Source organism: Mus musculus, chromosome X (assembly GCF_000001635.26).
Source record: "Mus musculus strain C57BL/6J chromosome X, GRCm38.p6 C57BL/6J".
Taxonomy (NCBI): Eukaryota; Metazoa; Chordata; class Mammalia; order Rodentia; family Muridae; genus Mus; species Mus musculus.
Genome location: NC_000086.7, coordinates 15,093,224 through 15,114,269, shown reverse-complemented (window position 1 = coordinate 15,114,269; position 21,046 = coordinate 15,093,224). Strand labels below are relative to the sequence as shown.

The 21,046-nt window shown below is 37.9% G+C and overlaps 1 pseudogene across 1 annotated transcript; it reads left to right on the top strand.

Moving 5' to 3' along the window:
- The first annotated feature begins 2,780 nt into the window (after positions 1 to 2,780).
- Ppp1r2-ps9 (protein phosphatase 1, regulatory (inhibitor) subunit 2, pseudogene 9) lies at positions 2,781 to 3,684 on the top strand (annotated as a pseudogene). Its single transcript, NR_033171.1, has one exon. The product of NR_033171.1 is annotated as a protein phosphatase 1, regulatory (inhibitor) subunit 2, pseudogene 9 (transcript).
- Positions 3,685 to 21,046: the final 17,362 nt, after the last annotated feature.

Here is a 21,046-nt window from a genome sequence, read left to right as displayed (position 1 = left end):
GATAGAACTAGTCAGTTGTGATAGATCACATAGTTATCAGGGTCTTAGTGAGCTGATTGATTCAAAGATTATCATGGTTCTCCCATGATAATAAAAAGTTCAGAAGTTACCAGGAAATGGGTTTGAAGAGATGGATCAACTTTTAGGAGCACTGGTTGCACTGTCAGAGAGTGTAGGTTCAATTCGTAGCCACATGTGGCAGCTCACAACGGTCTATATCTCCAGTTTCAGGGAATCTGAAGCCCTTTTCTGACCCCGATTTATACTGGGCAAACGTGGTACACAGATGTATATGTATACAAGTTACACATAGATGTAACATTTTAATTTATTTTTAGGGAAAAAAATTCTATTCTACAGACTTGGAAAAAGAGCCAGGAAGATTTTTTCCAATCCAGAGACAATCCCAAGAGCTAGGACAAATCCTTTTAAAAAGCCAGTGAGAAAGATTTCTAGTGTACCAAATATTAATTTTACCCTCACCAAAATTCACATTGAAATATGATTCTTACTGTGTAAAATATGAAAAGAGTAAAACTTAATCCAACTATGTGTACAGGTGGAACATTTAGAAGACATTTATGATTAAATGAGGCTGTTAGGTTGGGCTCTTAATCCAATGGGAGTATGGATTTACAGTTAGGGGAAAAAAGCCCAAGATATGCAGCTGTATCTTTCTAGATGATACCTTGGAATTCTGCAGAAGATTACTGACATATCTAGTTTCTCAGTCTTGAACTTCCCAACCTTCAGAACCATGAATCAATCCTTTTTTTCCTTCATAAAAATTTCAGTTTGTGTCTTTAGGATCTAGTAACAACAACAACAACAACAACAAAAGTGCCTTTCAAAAGAAGACCAGGACTCTAACCCAGCTTCAAGGCAGGTACTTTCCCAAAATCATGCAATCAAAATGTATCTGCAAGATACTTCAGCAGACTATCGTCAGGAGTTGAAGTCAACCACGGGTTCCTTAATCAGTACAGCCAGAAGTGAAGACAAAGGCTGAAATGGTGTCTATAGTAGTTCAGGGCAAGATGTTCAACTTTCTAATGGTATATCTGATCCTGTCCAAGCAACTCTAAAAGGAAAAAATGCATAAAGAATGTAAAGGATACTATATTCAATATTGATATGTTTTTTTTTTAATTTGGCAAAGTATTAGTACCACTGCAGTGGTATTCCAGAGGGAAAAATAAATGAAACATATCTATAACATTACAAATTGTGGCTTGTAGCAAAAGGAGAGGTGAGGGGAATCAGTGATTAGAATACTAAAAGAGCAGGACAAATAAGAGTACTCTTAGTAGACTGAACTACCAGGATTCTTCTTTAAAATAAGTCAGAGTAGCAAGTTATTTAGTATATTCAGCATGAGAAATATGGTCATATATCTAAGGGTGTCAGACCCAAGTGGGGGCTTCACTAACTTGATAATAGTATTCAAGTTGAAACTGGATTCTGTACCAACAGTTGGTGAAACCTATTGTCAGGTCTACATGTTCAGAGGGTTCAAAGAAACCTGATTAAAATCAGGCCAGAGTAGTGCTTCTCTGTTACATCCTTTGTATGGATATTTGCTAGATAATTATACACAGATAATATAATTTAAATGTCTCCAGGTGATGCCCAAGGAGAATAGAGGTAGCATAAATATACAGGGAGAACTACTTGCTTTGAGAAAGAGTTTCTGGCCCTGGAATACTGTTCTCAGATAGTGTATTTGAGGTTTCAAGGGGATCTTAAAAGGGTTTTGGAATGGGAATGTCATGACTGCTTCTGGAATTGAAAGGCTAATTCAAAAGTAGGGGATTAGTAGACTGAATTTCCTGGGAGAAGGCCCTAGAGCAGTGATTCTCAAACTTTGTGGTGTGGTGTCTCTTTAAGACAGTTCAAGTTATGGTGACCGCAACCATAAAATTATTTTCATTACTTCATATGTTGCAACTATAGTAAGTTGTGATATAGACATGATTTCCACTTGTCTGAGGTGACCCAAGTGAAAGGGTTGTTTGACCTGGATGGAGTTGCGACCCACAGGTTGAGAACCACAGCTCTAGACAACCACCCAAATATGCTCTTTCTGCTTTCTTCCAGGATCTCATCTTGATTTTAAGGACATTAAACAAGTGATATGAGAGGTTGAAAGAGGGGATTTCAAGATTACTGTGGCTGGAGGGTTGGCCATAGACTAGAAAGCAGGTCTTGCCAGTCTGATTCAAAGGCTGTGGGGCTGCTAGTTGCCCCAGGATGTGGTAGTGACTTGAAACAGGATAATAGCAGCAGAAGAGATCAAAATATGTTTGTTAAAATATGTAGGCCAGCACAAGAGAAATCTGATGAGATCTGGGCTAAGAGATTAATCCAGGTTCCCAACTGGTCTAAGTATCTGTTGATGTGGTTAGTCTCTGAGACATGAAAGTCAGGAGGGACAACATGAATATATGTGGAGAGGGACATGTAGGAGAGGGTAGGAAAATTTTCACCTAGCTAACACCTCCCATCTTTCCAATCAAAGTAGTGAGTTTTAAACTTTAGATAATAAGAAATGTGTTTTACATGGCTTCCCAATGCTCAGAGTGTAGTAATGATTCTCTTTCATATACCACAAATGGGTATATTCCTATTACATTAATTCACAAAACAATAAAAAATAAATAAACCAAGATGGCCACCAGAGAGGGCCGCCAAGCCGTGACTGCTGTAGTGACGAAGTCACGGTGCATTGTGACTTATCTCAGGGTTTCCTTTGTGACCTCCCCAGCCCTGGCACTGGTATTAAAGTTCTGAGAACTTGTCCGCCAGACAGATCTAGCTCCTGCTTGAGTCCGGAGCGTGGACAAGTGGCTGTGTCGGCCCAATTCTAGCTTGGCCCTCAGTTTCCCTGTCATGGCAGCCTCCTCCACCTCACACAGACCCATCAAGGGGATACTCAAAAACAAAAGTTCATCATCTTCAATGGAGGATTCTTCCGAGTCATCTGGAAGACCAGGCACCCAGGAGTTGCAACGGAAGAAATCGCAGAAGTGGGATGAATCCAACATACTAGCAACCCACTATCCATCCTACAAAGACTATGATCTGAGGAAGAAGAATGAGCCCGGCAATCCCTTTGGCAGCGTGCCACATGATGGAGAAGACACCTTAAGTGAAATTCAAGGAAAAGACGCCATGACCTCTGACACCTTAGCGAAGAAACTCGCAGCCCCTGACACTTTGGGAACCAGTTATCAGGGTGAGGAGCAAGAAAGCAGCGGTGCGCATAGCAGCAAATTCTTCCTGGACAAACAAGAAAGGCAACGGCAATTTGAGTTGAAAAGGAAGTTACACTACAACGAAGGATTAAACATCAAATTGGCCAGACAACTGATATCGGAGGAGCTACAATCTGAAGTAGAGGAAGATGAAAACCAACCATGTCTACATTCAAATTATTGAAGAAAAGACTACTACAGAAGAAGCTCCGACAATTGAACATCTAGAAATTTACCATCAAACACATATAAGATCTGCTGTTGCCGCTGCCTTTGCCTCTGTTTTTGTCTATACCACCACTGCTTCTTGCTTCTTAGAACCCATGGCCTTAGTGTGACTCTACTTGTCCATTTAACTGTTTAACAGTGTTTACTGGTCGTGCAGGAATTAAATGGTAATCTTAGAAAATATTGAATTGGCTTAAACACCTATCTGTTGTGGATGTGCTTCATTTCTTGTGCCAATAGTCATCATCAGCTGCTGCTGCTTATTTCTTCTCCTCATCCTCCTCCTTCTCCTCATCCTCCTCTCCTTTCTTCTTCTTCTTCTCCTTCTTCTTTTCTTCTTCTTCTTCTTCTTCTTCTTCTTCTTCTTCTTCTTCTTCTTCTTCTTCTTCTTCTTCTTCTTCTTCTTCTTCTTCTTCTTTTCTTCTTCTCCTCTTCTTCTTTTCTTCTTTTCTTCTCCTCCTCCTCCTTCTTTCTGTCTTCTTCATTCTTTCTTTTTCTTTTCTTATTTTTCTTCTTTTCTTCTTCCTCTTCCTTCTTCTCCTTCTTTTTCCTTCTTTTTGTTAAAAATCACCTTGAACTAACTTTAGATTGATATTTAGTTGTGGGAAAGAACATCTGTGTACCCGTTACTTAGTTGATATGCTAGAAATGGTAATGAATAGTGCCCTTCTTAGAGCCACATTAGTTTCCCCCTTCAAAAATCTTGTTTCCTGACTGGTAAGCAAGGTGCTGAAGATATTCAGAGGTACAAAAGTACATTTCTAACAAGTGGGGACATATTTGCCAATCAGTGGCATGTGTCAGAGGTGGTTTCCAGGAATTGGGGGAGAAAAATGAATGAGGCACAGCCTCTCCTAGGGTTCTTGCAGGGATAGTGTTATCTTGTTTTTCAAATTATGTGTACTAAGGCTTTCTGCAGAGGCTGCTTCTATTAAAAGGGGGGGGTAAACATTCTGTGTAGGATTACATACCTATTTTAATAAAAATTGGTTTCCAGATGCCTAAAAAATGAGCATCAATTTTCTGAAGAATAATGCTGTCTCCAAATTTCCTGCTGTTCTGAAGATGAAGACAAAAAAGTTTGGAGAGATGGTCCAGTGGTTAAGTGTGATTGATTCTGAAGATATGGTCAGAAATAGAAACAAAATTTAACCAAGTATAGATAGGTAGATCTGGAAAGGCTGGCATTTCAGATACAGGCATGAAGCACAGAGAAATTGCCTGGGCTTAAAGAGGTAAGAAGTTCCACAGACTAACCATATAGAACACAAGGCACTGAGAGACCCCATATCTTTAAGCAAGAAGCCTAATCAGACTTTTCTTTATGAGGGATCATCTTAGCTGAGGGTATGGCCATGAACTAACCAAGGTAAGGAAGACAAAACTGGAGACAGTAAGCTGAGTTCCAGAAAGTTGAAGACTATAATGGGTAAGTACCAAATTCCTTATTTTTGTGAAAAAAAAGAGAAAGGAAGGAAGGAAGGAAGAAGGAGAGAGAGAGAGAGAGAGAGAGAGAGAGAGAGAGAGAGAGAGAGAAGCAAAAACATAAAAATCCAAACCAAACCTACAATTGGTCTTAACCCAATGCCAGACACACAACATTATTCAGAGTCTAGTAAGAAATCCAAATTCTCAGACTATCTCCCAAGAACTGATATCTTATAGTGTGTTGGTGCCTCAGGTCCAACAATTTTTTAACTTACCAAGCTACCCAGGAGATTCTTCCAGATAATCAAGTACTAAAATATGATGTTTTATTTAACCAAATTCTCTTCTGTGGAAGATATCTCACTGATCTGGTCTATGTATTTTTTGTGCAAATACAAATATTTGCAAAAATACATCACACAGAATTTAAGGGCAGCATGCAAGTTTCTTAAGAAAATTTTACAATTGTGCTGGATAGATGGCTCAGCAGGTAAGGGTGCTTGTCCTCAAGCCTTACAACCTGAGTTTGATCTTTGGGACCCAAATAGTGAGAGGAGAGAATCCACTAGTGTAGCCCTAACTTCCACAGGTGTACCATGACATGTGGGCACACATGTACATATACACATACATTAAAAATTAAATATTAAAATATTAAAATGACATTTCCATGAGTATGCTGTCAGATTGAAATCTCAGCTATACTCATTCTGTCCCCATCCTTAAGATAACATTTCTCTAGTTCTTCCTCTTGATGTCATAAGTATTTGCCATACAGTTTCAGGACTTTCATACATCTCTGGCCTTACTAGGGCCACCCCATTTGCTCAGAATCTATACCTTCTTTTTTCATTGTGTATATCATCTAATCTTCTGCATTCAGTATAAACCCCTTCTCAAACACCCAAGTTCAAATGGCAAGTATTTGCCTTGGAAAGGCAGAAGAGTATAAATAGAAGTAAATGTTTCAGACTCAAAGAATCTGAGTTAGAATCTATGTCTGCAAAGGCTAACCTTAACACTCAAGAAAGAGAAAGTACTTCACCCATTGGACCACAAGTACATGAGAACAACATTTACCATGTCTTCTGTGGATGGTTGCTAGAATGATTAAATGAAAAGGTGTTAGTAAAACATATGGTTGCTTTTAAACATCCAGTAGATGGTAGATATTAATATTCTCCTCACATGCACATATTTCTGTGCACCTGTTGATCTGCTGATCATTTCCATGATAGCACTAGATATTTTTTTAAAACTCCTTATCTTTTCTCAATGGACAGAGCATCTTTTGTGTATAGGAGCTATGCCCATGGGTCCAGAGTCTCTGAGAATAGTGTCATATGCCAAATCCATATTGTAAAGTGAAACAGAGGATGAATTTGAAAATGTCTCTCCCTTGCTAAATTGGATCCTGCAGTCCACCTGTGAGTAGTCTGGTTCTCTTTTGGTACTGAAACTTCAGCATTAGGAGTCTTTGGGGATACAGGTGAAGGCAAAGGGAGGGGTAGGGAGTCTCAAAAGGTTATTCAAAGCAGTGACAATTGCGTCAAGTAATCTTCCCTTTGAGGATGTCCTTGATGTTTTTTTTATTATCCCCAAGTCTACAAAACAGAAGATGAAATGGAGGACAGTAAGCAGGAATTAGATGTAAAGCTAAACTACAGTATCATTTTCAAACACATTGAAATTTCTAGGACACGGTCAAGTTTACAAAGGAAAGGCTTTAATTCTGTCTCATACAAACCACAGGTAAGAATCATAGCATCATTTATAGTAACACACAGCACTTTATATTCACAGTGCATCTCTAATTCTTACTTTCTTTCTTTCTGAACTTCTTATTAGAAATAAACTGCAGTTTTTATGAACTGAAAATAGAAAGGAACTTACTGACCCTTTAGTCTCACTGGTTCAACTTATCACCCCATGTTCTCTGTCTCAGAAACAGGGAATTTCAAAATATTACCCTGGGAACAGAAAGCCACTGGGGAGCTATGTTTGCCTATAGCCACATGCTCTATATATGGGAAACATAAATTAACTATAAGCCCAAATGTATGTGTTCTTGTTTGGAGACAGTCCTTGTGCTTTGAACTGAGAAAAGCTTTCCAGTGGAGTACATCCTTTTGTAGAAAACCAGACCTAACCCATTGGACTCTACACAAATATCATAAGATATAAAATTAAGTAACTTCTCTTGAAAAGAAAATAACTTTCCTATCAGAAAATACATTCTCATAAGAAATACTTTCCCTCTGTATCTTGTGTTCATCATTCTCAGCATGTCATGCTTCAATAATAAATACATGCTATAGAAAAACAGAACCACAGTGGGTGCATTCTAAGAAAGAAAATATCCCTCAGAGGTAGTGAGGTCCTCACATGAGGATACTTGGTCAAGAGAGGATACTTGGTCTTTTATTATGAGCTATAAGTGTGGAGTCATTTGAGTGCGGTTGTATTTGAATAGATAAGAATCTGGCATTTCACTATCATGTTAGGCAGTACATTTTAAAATATCTTTTGTCCTTTCTAAAACTAGACACTTAGGATGAAGCATCATAATTCAACTAGGAGATAGACTCTAGTTGTTTATATCAGGCACTGCAAATCACTGGGTCAAACTCTACATTTTGGTTTATTATTTTAATCTTAGTGCTTATATACTTTTCAACTTGATATATCAGCAAGACTAAATAACTTACAATGGCAGATGATCTTTTTCTGGAATTGTTTTAGAGCAGAAGTGGGTAACCAAGGTCTCTGGTAAGTGGTAATGTGGCATTCAGTCAAAGTACGATAAGGTATGTATTTGTTCTTTTTCTGTTGCTGTGATAAAGTACTGCAACAAACACAATTTATAGAAGAAAGGATTTATTGAGGCCTACAGACCAGTGGAGTTAGACTTCATCATATCAGGAAGGCATAGCAGTAAGCAGCATGCATGGCAACTAGAAAAGAAGTTAAGTGCTCAAGCACAAAGAAAATGAGAAAAAAACAAAACAAAACTGGAAGTAGGTTAAGGCCTTAACATTTCAAAGCTCAGCACAAGTCACATACTTCTTGAACTAAGGACACACCTTCTAATAATACCTCCAAGTAACCCCATATAGTACCTGAAACCACTGTCCAAGAGTTCAAATACATGAGACTATGAGAAGAAATTCGCATTCAAAGCAACAAAAGACATAAAAGGCTGGAACTGCATTTTTGAGGAGAGGAGACTGGTGACTATAGAAAGTTGAAGGGTAGGCTATTGCTTGATGATCAAGTAGTAACATGAGTCTGATATTGATGGTACTGTCAGATATTCATGAGATAACTATCTGTAAATTAATGGGTTTTATACTCTTAGGCAGAATTATTTGGATGTCTTAGAACAAGGGTAAAGGCAAATGTATCACTTTTTTAAAAAGAGGGATTGATTTCTTGGGAGAGAGGAATTTAAGCAAAGCAAGCAAGCAAACAAGCAAGCAAACAAAAGAAGAATCATATCCTAAAGAGTCCCAACACTTCCTTAGTTTTTTTTTAATATACAAATAATTATAAATGAATGTAAGTGATGAATAACATCTAGGAACAATTCAAGGAGCCTCCCAGAAGGGTTATGAGATTGTTTCTCTAAATTATCTTGAGTCCTACAGGATGTACAGGAACTAAAAGGAGATAGCTTATAAAATGTTATCATAGAGACCTCCATATCCAAGTGCATATAGATTACTGCAGCTTTAGTTCTCCAAAAGAATATGAGTTTTCACCCTCTCTGTTAGTATGAAGACTCAAAACTGGTGAAAGTGCAGTGAATAATTGTCTATGGAGTACTCATTCTGTTAAAAGGAAAAGTGGGGTGTGAATATATCAAACAAATATTATATAGGTATAAGAAATTCTTAAATAATAAAAATATATTTAATGTTCTATTGTAGAACTCTGAAAAGTGAGAGAAAAATATTTGGATCCTTATTGGTGTCTGGAATTGTTTAGGGTAGATTTTACCTTTGTCTTGCTGGTACAGAAGATGAAGACTTCCAAGAGGCTACCAGAAATATGTGGTTGAAGGTTCAAGGGGAGGAATAGTCTTAAATTTTTGCAAATGATTGCATGGTTAAGGCCCTGAAACTTTACTGGAGTTGTATGAATGGGGAGACCTTGGTCTGGTCCAGAGAGCTTAGATGAGTGGTTCTCATCCTGTGAGTAGCAAACCCCTTGGAGGTCAAACAGACCCTTTCACTGGGGTTGACTGAGACCATGGGAAAACTTATATTACTTATATTACAATTAATTACCACAGCAAAATTAAAGTTATGAAGTAGTGAAAAAATATTTTATGGTTGGGGGTCATCACAAGATGAGGGACTGCATTAATGAATCTCAGCATTAGGCAGGTTGAGAACCACTGGCATAAATCCTGTAGCAAGAATGTGAAGTAGGCCTAGTAGCCTAGGTTAAAGTGGGGATGATCCTAGAAAGGTAAAACATCAGGCTGTACTAATCTTGGTACTAGTGACAGCCATAATTATGTATGTTTGTAACATGACACACTGAGACAGATAAAGAGTGCCTGGGTCTAGGAAGTGGCCTGTCTGAAGGAATAGTCTACCATAAAATCCTTCACAGGGGAAGAAGTAATAATAGCTTATGTTTTAGGCTCTATAAAAATATTTCTGGTCTGCTTGTGGTATCTAGATCTAATGCCTGTCTAGTTTCTTGAAGAATGCATAAAGCATGTTGAAGGCTGGTTAGAAGTGGGTTGTGATCTAAGTAACTTGGCATAGAAGCCACAATGCCTGTTTATCTTGAAATCACCTTGGTTGTTTGACTCACAGATATCAGAACAGTCCTTTGGCTCAGCTGTGAAATGTATAATGTCCTTGTGTTTGGAAGTCCAATGGTTTCTGAAGAATCAAGACTTCAGTCCATGAGAACACCCTCCAGATGACTGTAGGAATGTGGCTTAAATAGAAAGCTTAGGAAAATCTGTGTAGATTTTCACTTATTCGTACATAGCACCATTGGAGAGTACTACAGAGGGCAGCTAGTTCTGATTTGGAGACTGGCATGTGATTACCTAGAAAGGACTCAGTGTCTTTGATGTCTGTAGCACTTACTATTGTATGAGTTTAAAGCCTTTGATCAGACACCATAAAACCTTTTCCACCCACGAGTCAGGTGTTCTCTGGTTGGAAAGTAGAGAATTGTATAGATATAATTTAATATTATGGGGATTGTATGTAGTTTCTGTACAATAGAAGTGGAGATAGTCCTCTGGGGTTATATTTGGCAGTAAGGTAGTGGGATTTCAAGCTTGGCAAGGTATAACTATGAGTTCTAGACTTTGTAAGATGGGCATCTGGTGCATTATCTGACACCTAAGAGAAGTCTCTGAAACTGTTTCAAAAGCATGATAAAGTTCTTTTAAGTGGCTAAATCTGATCACTTTAATGGTTATCTATAGTAATTTAAGAACTTTTATTCCCAAGCTGAAGTAGGTCTGTTTAAGAATACTGATTGGGACTTATTTTGTAATATTAGTATTTAATTTTCATTATTATCCTAGTTTTCTTTCCTGTTGCTATGATAAAAATACTTTGTCTAAGGTAACTTAATAGAAAAAAATGATATATTTCAGGCTATATTTCCGTTATTGTCTGTCATAACAGTGACATTATGTCTCAACCATTAGAAGAGTAATAAATGTGTGCTGCTACTGAGTTTTGTTTCTTTCTACTCATATAATTCTGAGTCTCATGCTTCTTGTCCAGTCTTACCAACAATCAAGAAGACCTTGTGTCCTTCTTGTGTGATGGTGTCACTTAATATAATCAAGGTAATCCTTTGCAGACATGAGAAGAGATGATTTCAGGCATTGTCAAGTTGATAACTAACCCTCATTATCATAGTTATACCTTCTTAATATTTATGACACTGTAGGTACCCCAAACATTTTTTATATAGTCTGGTGAGGCTCCTAAGGCTGGCTACGTTTAGAGACTTCAGAAAAGCCCTTTGGCTCCTTTAGCTTTTCTTTACCAAATATGTTATCTGCTAAAATATCCTGTTGATTATGTTGCTTTGCTTGGAAACATGTGAAACATTTTCCTCTGTAGTGACTTTCATTTTAGTAGAATACATGTTGGTTAAAGGTAATGGTGGTTTGAATAGGATATTTCCCACACAAGCTCGCATACTTGAATACTTGATCTCTAATTGGTGGCATTGTTTAGAACCCTTAGGAGTGTAGTCTATCTAGAGGAAGCACATCTCTGTGAGTGGTCTTTGAAGGACAATAGACTAACCTCACTTCCTGCTTTCTTTCTCTCTCATTACTATGTGGGTAAGATGTGAGCTCTCAGTTTCCTGTTACTATGGCTTCCTCACCACTCTAACCTTCTGGAACTAGCACCAAAACTAAACTTCTATGAGTTACTTTTGGTCATGATACTTTATGATAGCAATAACAACAACAACAAAAATAATAAGACAGGAGCTAATACCAGAGACAGTGGGATTGTTGCTGTGAAGAACATCATTTCTTTTTTATAGAAGATTTTGCAACTCTGGACTAGAAAAGTAGTTGAATGCTGTAAACGGAGTATAGTGATTTATTCTATAAGGAACCTGAAAGACAATAAGATCGAGAACAATGCAGACAGTGGAGTCTCAAATCATTATGTTTCAAAAGGGAACAAATACTACATCTTAGCAATGGAGCTAGAGGCTAGTAATATGGTATTTTGGCAAGGAATCTAGCTACATTCTGCCTGTGTCTTAAAAACTTCTCTGAGGATAAATTAAAATAAATGACCAATTTCTTTGGCAGAGAAAAATCTCAAGACAGCATAACATGACTGTAGAATGGTTATTGCTGATTAGTTTTAAGCAGATCAACAATGGAAAAGAGCACTGGGAAATAATTTGTCAAGTTGTGTACTGAAAAGAAAGCTATAATTTTAAAAGAGATGAGTGCCATTATATAGAAGTTCATTGCTCATGACCCTACATGAGCTTCAGTGGATTTTCTCCCTTCAAGAAAGTAACTGCTGATGGAAATTTCAGTTCAGTATATATATAAACAGTTTTTAACATGGTGCAATTAAGGCCAAAGATGCATCCTAAGCTGCCAACATAACCAAACAGTGCTATGAATATGGTATTAATTTTAGTAACAAGAAAGATACAAGATTTAAGTGTCATAGATCCTTCTTCCATGTTTCAAAGAGTTACTAATTTTAGGCAATGTATCACTGTGATGTATATTGAACTTTGTTTTTGAAGAAAGCCCTAAGAGTCCATTCTGTGAAGCTTTGAAAGTAAATCTGTATTGTAGTAGAGACACAAATACATAGGTGATGTCAGACTTGTGAGATCTCTGCCAAGTACAGTTGTGTACAGGGAGTAGAATCAGCACAAGAAAGGAATGTATGGTTCAGCAAGCAAACTTGAAGGAGTAGAACCATCTAAACCCTTTGAAACTGAAGCCACAGATTCCAGACATGAAGATAAAAACAAAAAACAAAAAACAAAAAACAAAAAAAAACAAAAAACAAAAACAAAAACAAAAACAAAACCCCTTGGTTTGCCTGCTAAAGTTTCAGTCTTACATTGGACCAGTCTATTCTTATTATACTACTATCCCTAATTTTTAGAATACAGATATATTTTCTTTGCCATTGTATGTTGGAAGGATGTAATTTTTTTTTTCAGTTTACAAGGGCTCATAGTTAAGAGATTTCCTTGAATATCAGAAGAAACTTTGTACTTTGAAGTTAGACTAAATGCATATGCACTATGATAAGGTAATAGCTCCAGGGTAGGCAAGGGCCTGAATGTGGTGGTTTGAATGAGAAATGTCCCCCATAGCCTTATGTAAATGAATATTTGGTCCCAGTTGCTGGAATTGCTTAGAGAGGTTATGGAACACTTGGGAGTTCAGGCTTGATGATAGAAGCGCATCACTGGGAGTGGGACTTGAGGGTTTCTAGCACTATCCACATTTTCTCTCTCCTTCCTCTGTGTGGTTGATATGTTATCTCATGGATTATTGCATCTACTACTTGCTGCTTTACCTTCATTATCATCATGGCCTCTAACCTTCCAGTACCTTAAGATAAAAGCTTTCTTCTATAAACTGTTTTGGTCATGGTATTTTATCACAGCAACAGAAAAGTAAATAACACAGAGATTAACCTTTGGGAATTCCATATTTTCTCTGATAATACAGGATAAGTTACTTCCTGGAGATGTAGGATCATTCTTGTGGAGGGTTATTATACTCTAGTACCACAGGAGATAGTTAACCTTGAAGAGTACTCAAGCTTCACTCCTATTTATGTAACAAAATACCTCAACAAAAAGCATCTTACTGTTTAGTGTCTCACAGGTTGTGGTTTACCATAGCAGGAAAGTTAAGACAGCAAAAATTTAAAACAGCTAGTAACATCAGAATCACAGTTAAGAGCTATGTTGGTTAATTCCTAACAACAATCACTAAACATCTTCCCTTATATCCACAGATGAATATAGTCTTCACCCCTCATCAAGGAAAGTTCTCTTTGCAACAGATAGACTGCTACAGAAAAACACAACCAATCAAAATGCAGAGTTGTGAAGCCTTTAACAGATGCCATTTTCCTAAGTGTCATGTCTGTCTTCTGTCTATCCAGACTCAGTCCTTTGTCCTTCCACCAAAAATACCCCTGCTGTTCCCTTCCCCTTCTCCTTTATCTTCTATCTCCAGTCTTTGTCTCTTATTCCATACTCTATGTCTCTATAGGGAAAATAAATTTCCTTTGTACTGAGAACTTGGTCTTAGAGATCCTGAGCCAATACTTTTCTTTCCCTGAGATCATTGTAGAATAAGGAGTGGAAAGATTTTAAGAGCCAGAGGACAAAGCAGTTTTCTGTGAGTGTATGTCTCATAGTAATACCAGAAGCTACACACATAATCTCCAATATGACTGCCCAAATGTAAGATAAATATAATAACAAGGAATATGGCATTGGATGGGGAAACACCTACAAGGCCTCAACTCTACACAAAGAACTATCGGCAACTGAGAAAAGCTTGGAGTTGGGAGAGATGGTGTTCTCCAAGGAATAGTACACCAATTGGTTTTCCACAGCTAAGGAAAGCTCTTCAAACATACATAAAAGTTTCATTGTATGTACATAACAGGCTATATTTAGGAATGTATATTTATATATGTTTATACATATATGCATGTAATAAACAATTAGTGAAAAATTAGAGGACATGAATTTGAAAGACAGAGGGAGATGTATAAGGGCGGGCTTGAAGGGAGGAAAGGAAAGGAAAGAGGGAAATATTGTATCTCAAAAAGAAAAGAATAAGGCAAGAGAAAAAAAGAGCTGTTCTGGCTAGTTTTTTTATGTCAACTAAACACAATCTAGTGTCATTTGGATAAAGGGAATCTCAACTGAGAAAATGTCCCTATGAGAGAAACACACATGCCAACCCAAAAAAGACTATCCCTCACTGGGTCTCTTTTTTCAAGTGAGTCTAGGTTGTGTCAAGTTGGCATTTAAAGTTAACCAGAACAGAGGGCAAGGGATAAAATACAAAGGGCCTTTTATACTCATTAATATATTTGTTTCTGGTCTTTAAAATGGCTTTTGAACACCCAGAAAGTTGATTACTAGTTGATTACTATACTTCAAGAATCAATGTGCCTTAAATTTTAGTACTATGGTGGATGTTTAAATAATCTTGACTTTGTTAAGATTTAGTGATTTAAGAAGTTAAAAAGCTAACCATTACACACAACAGAAATAAAGCCAGAACAGGACTTTGTACCTACGAATAATTAAGGTCTTTGCTCTGATAAATCACATTGTGTGGCTTTGATGCCTTTGTGTTATTTTGTGGAAGAGTTTGGAATTTGGGGCTAGTAAAACCACTTGAGTGCTGTGGGATGAGATTAACAAGCTGTTCTTTTGGGAGACTGTAAAACAAGAATGCTAAGAGAAATGCAGATAGTGGAGGCCTGGCTCACTGGGGTCTTAGAGTGAAACAAAGTCATCTCTCAGGAAAAGGTCTGTGGAATATGGCATTTAAGGTCTTTAATGTGTGGGAAGAACAGGAAAGAATGGAAGGGACTTTCCATGATAGAAATACCAGCTTTTGGCAGTAACCCTGAGATCACTTTCTAAAGACACTGGGCACCAATAGACTCCACATGAATCTTGCTTCAACTGTGTTAACACTGATTACTTAGCAAAGAAATGTGCTTCACCTCACCCATAGCCAAGTCCCTACCCAAACTGTGACCAGACAGGACAGTGATGACAGTTCTACGTTGCTTTGCCAAGGTAGGTCAGTCCTTCCTTGTTCCCCTGCAGGAGACTCTTGGTTCTTTTGGGCCTTGTGGCTGAAGATTGATACTGCCCTGAGACCTCAGCCCCCCAAATCACCATCAATTTTACCACAGACAAGTCTAGTATAATTCTGTCCATATAGACATCAAGTCTTTGTCATTTGAAATAGATTCAGGGGATATTTAATATGTTATGCTTATTCCAGTAAAACATATCCTTCTCCGATCTCTATAACAACTGTCAATAGCTGACCTAACTATCTCAGGGTTCCAGGCCTTCCCCTCTTTTTCCCCTGGGGCCACCTGATCACTCAATCATTCCTTGTTATGTTTAGTTGTCCAACCTCATTATTGGGTAGGAATATCATGGTTAAATTATTCATTTCCTTTTCTTTTAATCCATTTTCTTCAGGAATTTTCCCTCTCTTTCTAGCCTCTGAAGTGTCTCCTAGTCTACTGGCTGACACTAATGCTTTACAGACTTCCTTAGTGACCCAAAAGTTTGGGACAGCTTCTCTCCTGCAGTGACTTCCCATTATCAGCCATGATGATCCTTCTCCAGGATCCTCCCTCCTACCCCTCTTCCATTCAACAACATATCTCTTTAAAACATAGACAAGGCTTAAAGCCTAATGTGCAATACCTTTTTAGTAGTGGTATTCTTAAGCCCTAAAACCCCCTATCTTGTCAATTCTAAAGGCAGATGGCCCCTACCCCTTGATCCAGGACCTCAAAATTATTAATGCAGGTGTCCTTCTATCTACCCAGTGGTGCCTAACCACTATACTTTCTCAGATTACCTGATCTCTCACTTTTACAGGTTTAGAGCTTAGGAATGCTTTTTATATTATGCCTTTATACCTAGATCCACATGACCATTTTGCCTGACCCTGACAGGGAAACAATCTCTTAGCTCACTTTCACTGTATACTCTCAGGGTTTCTAAGACACCCCTCCATTTCTTTCATCAGGCTCTGGCTACTGATCCCCGACCTACCTTCTAACTACTTAATCCAATATGTAGACGACCTTCTTTCTACTCTGCAGCATCTTACAACATCATATTGTTACTCTTACATTACTCTTACAACATCATACTGTTCATCTTCTTAACTTTCTAGTCAGCAAAAGATACAGAGTTTCACCTTTCAAATCTCAAGTATACCCTTTGGGTCAAGTATCCAGACTTTCTGATTTCCCTTACAGCTGTGAACTCACTCTTGATTTCAGACAGTACCTGTGGTTTCTCATACCTCCAATTACCAAGGAAGAGATTTTTTTTTTCCTTCGTGAGCCTGGTGGGGTATCTTAGAGCCTGAATTTCCATGTTTTTCTTTTTATTTGCCCTCTATATAAAGCAGATAAAGGCCTTCCAATTGATCCTGTGGAACCTAATTAGCTTGTCACACCTGACTTCTCTCACCTTTGAAATGCAGTTACAGCCCCCTACTCTTGCTCTCCTAGACCTTAACCAACACTTTATCCTTTATCCTACTAAAAACCAGGGAATGGCCATGGCAATTTGGAGACAATTGAGACCTTTGCCACTTAGAGGATGGCAATCTTGTCTATGGGCTCTAACTGAAGCCTCCTTAGTGGTCCAGGAGGCCAAACTCACTTTTCATTGCTCTCACTCTTTGTCCTTTCACCAAACCACCGCCAAATTATCCTCTCACACAAAAGCCTCTATACTTTGTCCCCTTCTAGGCTTCAACTTTTACCAAATAAATGTCTTAGAAAATCCTGATATCTTATTTAATTCCAGCCCTCTTCTCGAGGCTGCTACACTCCTTTCCATGGCCACCAATTATGATCCCCCATCCCTGCTCTTGCTGACAGGGCTGCTAAAGAGGTCAGCAAACGTTCCTAACTTCTATTTTACTATTTTCTCTACCAAGATTAACTCCTAGTTACTCAGAGTTCCCAAGGCTATAAAGTTGATGTGGTCCCCAAGGCTAGCTCTTTGTATGGAACAGACACCCTCTCCCTTGCACTTGAGCAAAGTCAATCCTGATAGCTATTCACAAGTCCTTCCAAAATTGGCTTCTGACCTTCTTGCAAACTCCCTTTTTCCACCCCAGCCTTCTATCCCTTCTTAAGAATATCAGGCATTAAAGAAGATTTCAGAAGATGGAAATATCTCCCATGCTCATGGATTGGCAGGATCAATATAGTAAAAATGGCTATCTTGCCAAAAGCAATATACAGATTCAACTCAATTCCCATCAAAATTCCAACTCAATTCTTCAATGAATTAGAAAGGGCAATTGGCAGATTCATCTGGAATAACAAAAAAACCTAGGATAGCAAAAACTCTTCTCAAGAATAAAAGAACCTCTGGTGGAATCACCATGCCTGACCTAAAGCTTTACTACAGAGCAATTGTGATAAAAACTGCATGGTATTGGTATAGTGACAGACAAGTAGACCAATGGAATAGAAATGAAGACCCAGAGAAGAACCCACACACCTATGGTCACTTGATCTTTGACAAGGGAGCTAAAACCATCCAGTGGAAAAAAGACAGCATTTTCAACAAATGGTGCTGGCACAACTGGTGGTTATCATGTAGAAGATTTCAAATTGATCCACTCCAATCTCCTTGTACTAAGGTCAAATCTAAGTGGATTAAGGAACTCCACATAAAACCAGAGACACTGAAACTTATAGAGGAGAAAGTAGGGAAACGCCTCGAAGATATGGGTACAGGGTAAAAATTCTTGAATAGAACAGCAATGGCTTGTGCTGTAAGATCGAGAATCGATAAATGGGACCTCATAAAATTGCAAAGCTTCTGCAAGGCAAAAGACACTGTCAATAAGACAAAAAGACCACCAACAGATTGGGAAAGGATCTTTACCTATCCCATATCAGATAGGGGACTAATATCCAATACATATAAAGAACTCAAGAAGGTGAACTCCATAAAATCAAATAACCCCATTAAAAAATGGGGCTCAGAACTGAACAAAGAATTCTTACCTGAGGAATACGGAAAGGCAGAGAAGCACCTGAACAAATGTTCAACATCCTTAATCATCAGGGAAATGCAAATCAAAACAACCCTGAGATTCCACCTCACACCAGTCAGAATGGCTAAGATAAAAAAATTCAGGTGACAGCAGGTGCTGGCAAGGATGTGGAGAACACTCCTCCATTGTTGGTGGAATTGCAAGCTTGTACAACAACTCTGGAAATCAGTCTGGCATTTCCTCAGAAAATTGGACATAGTACTACCAGAGGATCCAGCAAGACCTCTCCTGGGCATATATCCAGAAGATGTCCCAACCGGTAAGAAGGACACATGCTCCACTATGTTCATAGCAGCCTTATTTATAATAGCCAGAAGCTGGAAAGAACCCAGATGCCCCTCAACAGAGGAATGGATACAGAAAATGTGGTACATTTACACAATGGAGTACTACTCAGCTATTAAAAAGAATGAATTTATGAAATTCCTAGGCATGTGGATGGACCTGGAGGGCATCACCCTGAGTAAGGTAACACCCAATCACAAAGGAACTCACACAATGTGTACTCACTGATAAGTGGATATTAGCCCAGAAACTTAGGATACCCAAGATATAAGATACAATTTGCTAAACACATGAAAGTCAAGAAGAATGAAGACCAAAGTATGGACACTTTGCCCCTTCCTAGAAATGGGAACAAAACACCCATGTAAGGAGTTACAGAGACAAAATTTGGAGCTGTGACGAAAGGATGGACCATCTAGTGATTGCCATATCCAGGGATCCATCCCATAATCAACTTCCAAATGCTGACACCATTGCATACACTAGCAATATTTTGCTGAAAGGACCCAGATATAGCTGTCTCTTGAGAGACTATGCTGGGGCCTAGCAAACACATAAGTGGATCCTCACAGTCAGCTATTGGATGGATCACAGGGCCCCCAATGGAGGAGCTAGAGAAAGCACCCAAGGAACTAAAGGGAACTGCAACCCTATAGGTGGAACAACAATATGAACTAACCAGTACCCTGGAGCTCTTGTCTCTTGCTGCATATGTATCAAAAGATGGCCTAGTCGGCCATCACTGGAAAGAGAGGCCCATTGGACTTGCAAACATTATATGCCCCAGTACAGGGGAACGCCAGGGCCAAAAAGGGGGAGTGGGTGGGTAGGGGAGTGGGGGGGTGGGTATGGGGGACTTTTGGGATAGCATTGGAAATGTAAATGAGGAAAATACCTAATAAAACAAAAAGAAAAAAAAAGAAATAAGGAGGAAAGCTGAGAATATCCCAAGTATCTGGAATTTAAATAATGTGTTCTTTAAAACTCTTAAATCATTGAGAAAATTATATTCAAAACTTCAAACTGAACATTAATAAACCAAATAAATGGAACCCAACTACAAAAAAAAAAAGAAAAAAAAAAAGAAAAGAAAAGAAAAGAAAAGTAAAGAAAAGAAAAGAAAAGAAAAGAAAAGAAAAGAAAAGAAAAGAAAAGAAAAGAAAAGAATATTAGCCAGGAATGCTTCACTGGTAAGCAAACCTCTTATCAAAAGGCCTTGAAACACCTTCCTTCATTCAACCTATACCAAAATCAACAAGCCCGGGTCTAGCTTCCAAAAACTGGCACTCACTTTCATCTTATTTAATGAAGAATGTTGTTACTATGTGAACCAATCTGGCCAAGTGGAAGAGAGGATAGAAAATTTATATAAGATGGCTCACAAACCATTATGATCTCCAGGGAATGACTCCAATATGGAATTCTCAAAATAGTCCTCTCTGGAGCCCTGGTTCCAGCTATCCCTCAGTCTACTAGTTTCTATCCATCTCATAATAATGATCAAATAATAATCATAATAACAATAATGAGAGAATAATATATAATATGTAATAATAGATATGATATACATATCATGTTATTTATCATACTATATATCTACTATGTTATATATCATATATAATATTTAATTATATAATTATATAATATTATATGATACATGTGAATATTACATATAATATAATATATTATGATATATATCTAATATGTATTATAATATAATAATAATGAGAGAATAAGAATTCTTTCTCTTCAGTTTCTTCATGAAATAATTTAAAAAATAACCTTAGTCAGTAAACCAAATGTGTCTGATATTATATTTATATATAATATTATAGTATATAAATATACAATATGTAATAATATATAAATATCATATGATATATGATATATGCTACATGATATCATTGCCTGCTGGCTTAAGGCTTTGTTTTGGACCAGTATTCTAAACTCCTCCTCTCAAGTCCCCAATCAGCAAAAGTAGCCAGAGGACTGTCATTGCCCTCTTAGCATCAACAAAAGGCTGAAATTTTAGGTCCAAAGTGAATCTACAAAGTGTCAGTGCTGGTGACAATATCCTAGATAGAAGGACTCTGAGCATGTATACAGGCATTTTCATTAGGTAACAGAACCTTGAGCTCAGCATACCTTGGAAGGTAGTTTCTGCTAATCACAAAATCAGACCTCCTATGGCAAGTTCCTGTTTACCAGGAAAAACAGTGCTCAAATACTTTGGCCAAGGGTATCTAGTTTGCAAGTAATCTAGACAACCTGTACTATCTCAAAGACTGCCCCCCAACCTTGCTATCATATATAATCTGCATGCTTTCCTGTCAAGTTGCTGTCATTTATTCTTGGAGGCAACCTGCAGTTTCCCCTGCCAGTATACTTTTCTTCTCACATGAAGAGTGGTTCAATTTGGTGGTTTCACTGTGCCCTCACTTAAATAATCTCAAAAAGAAAGTCTAACAACAATAAAAGTGAG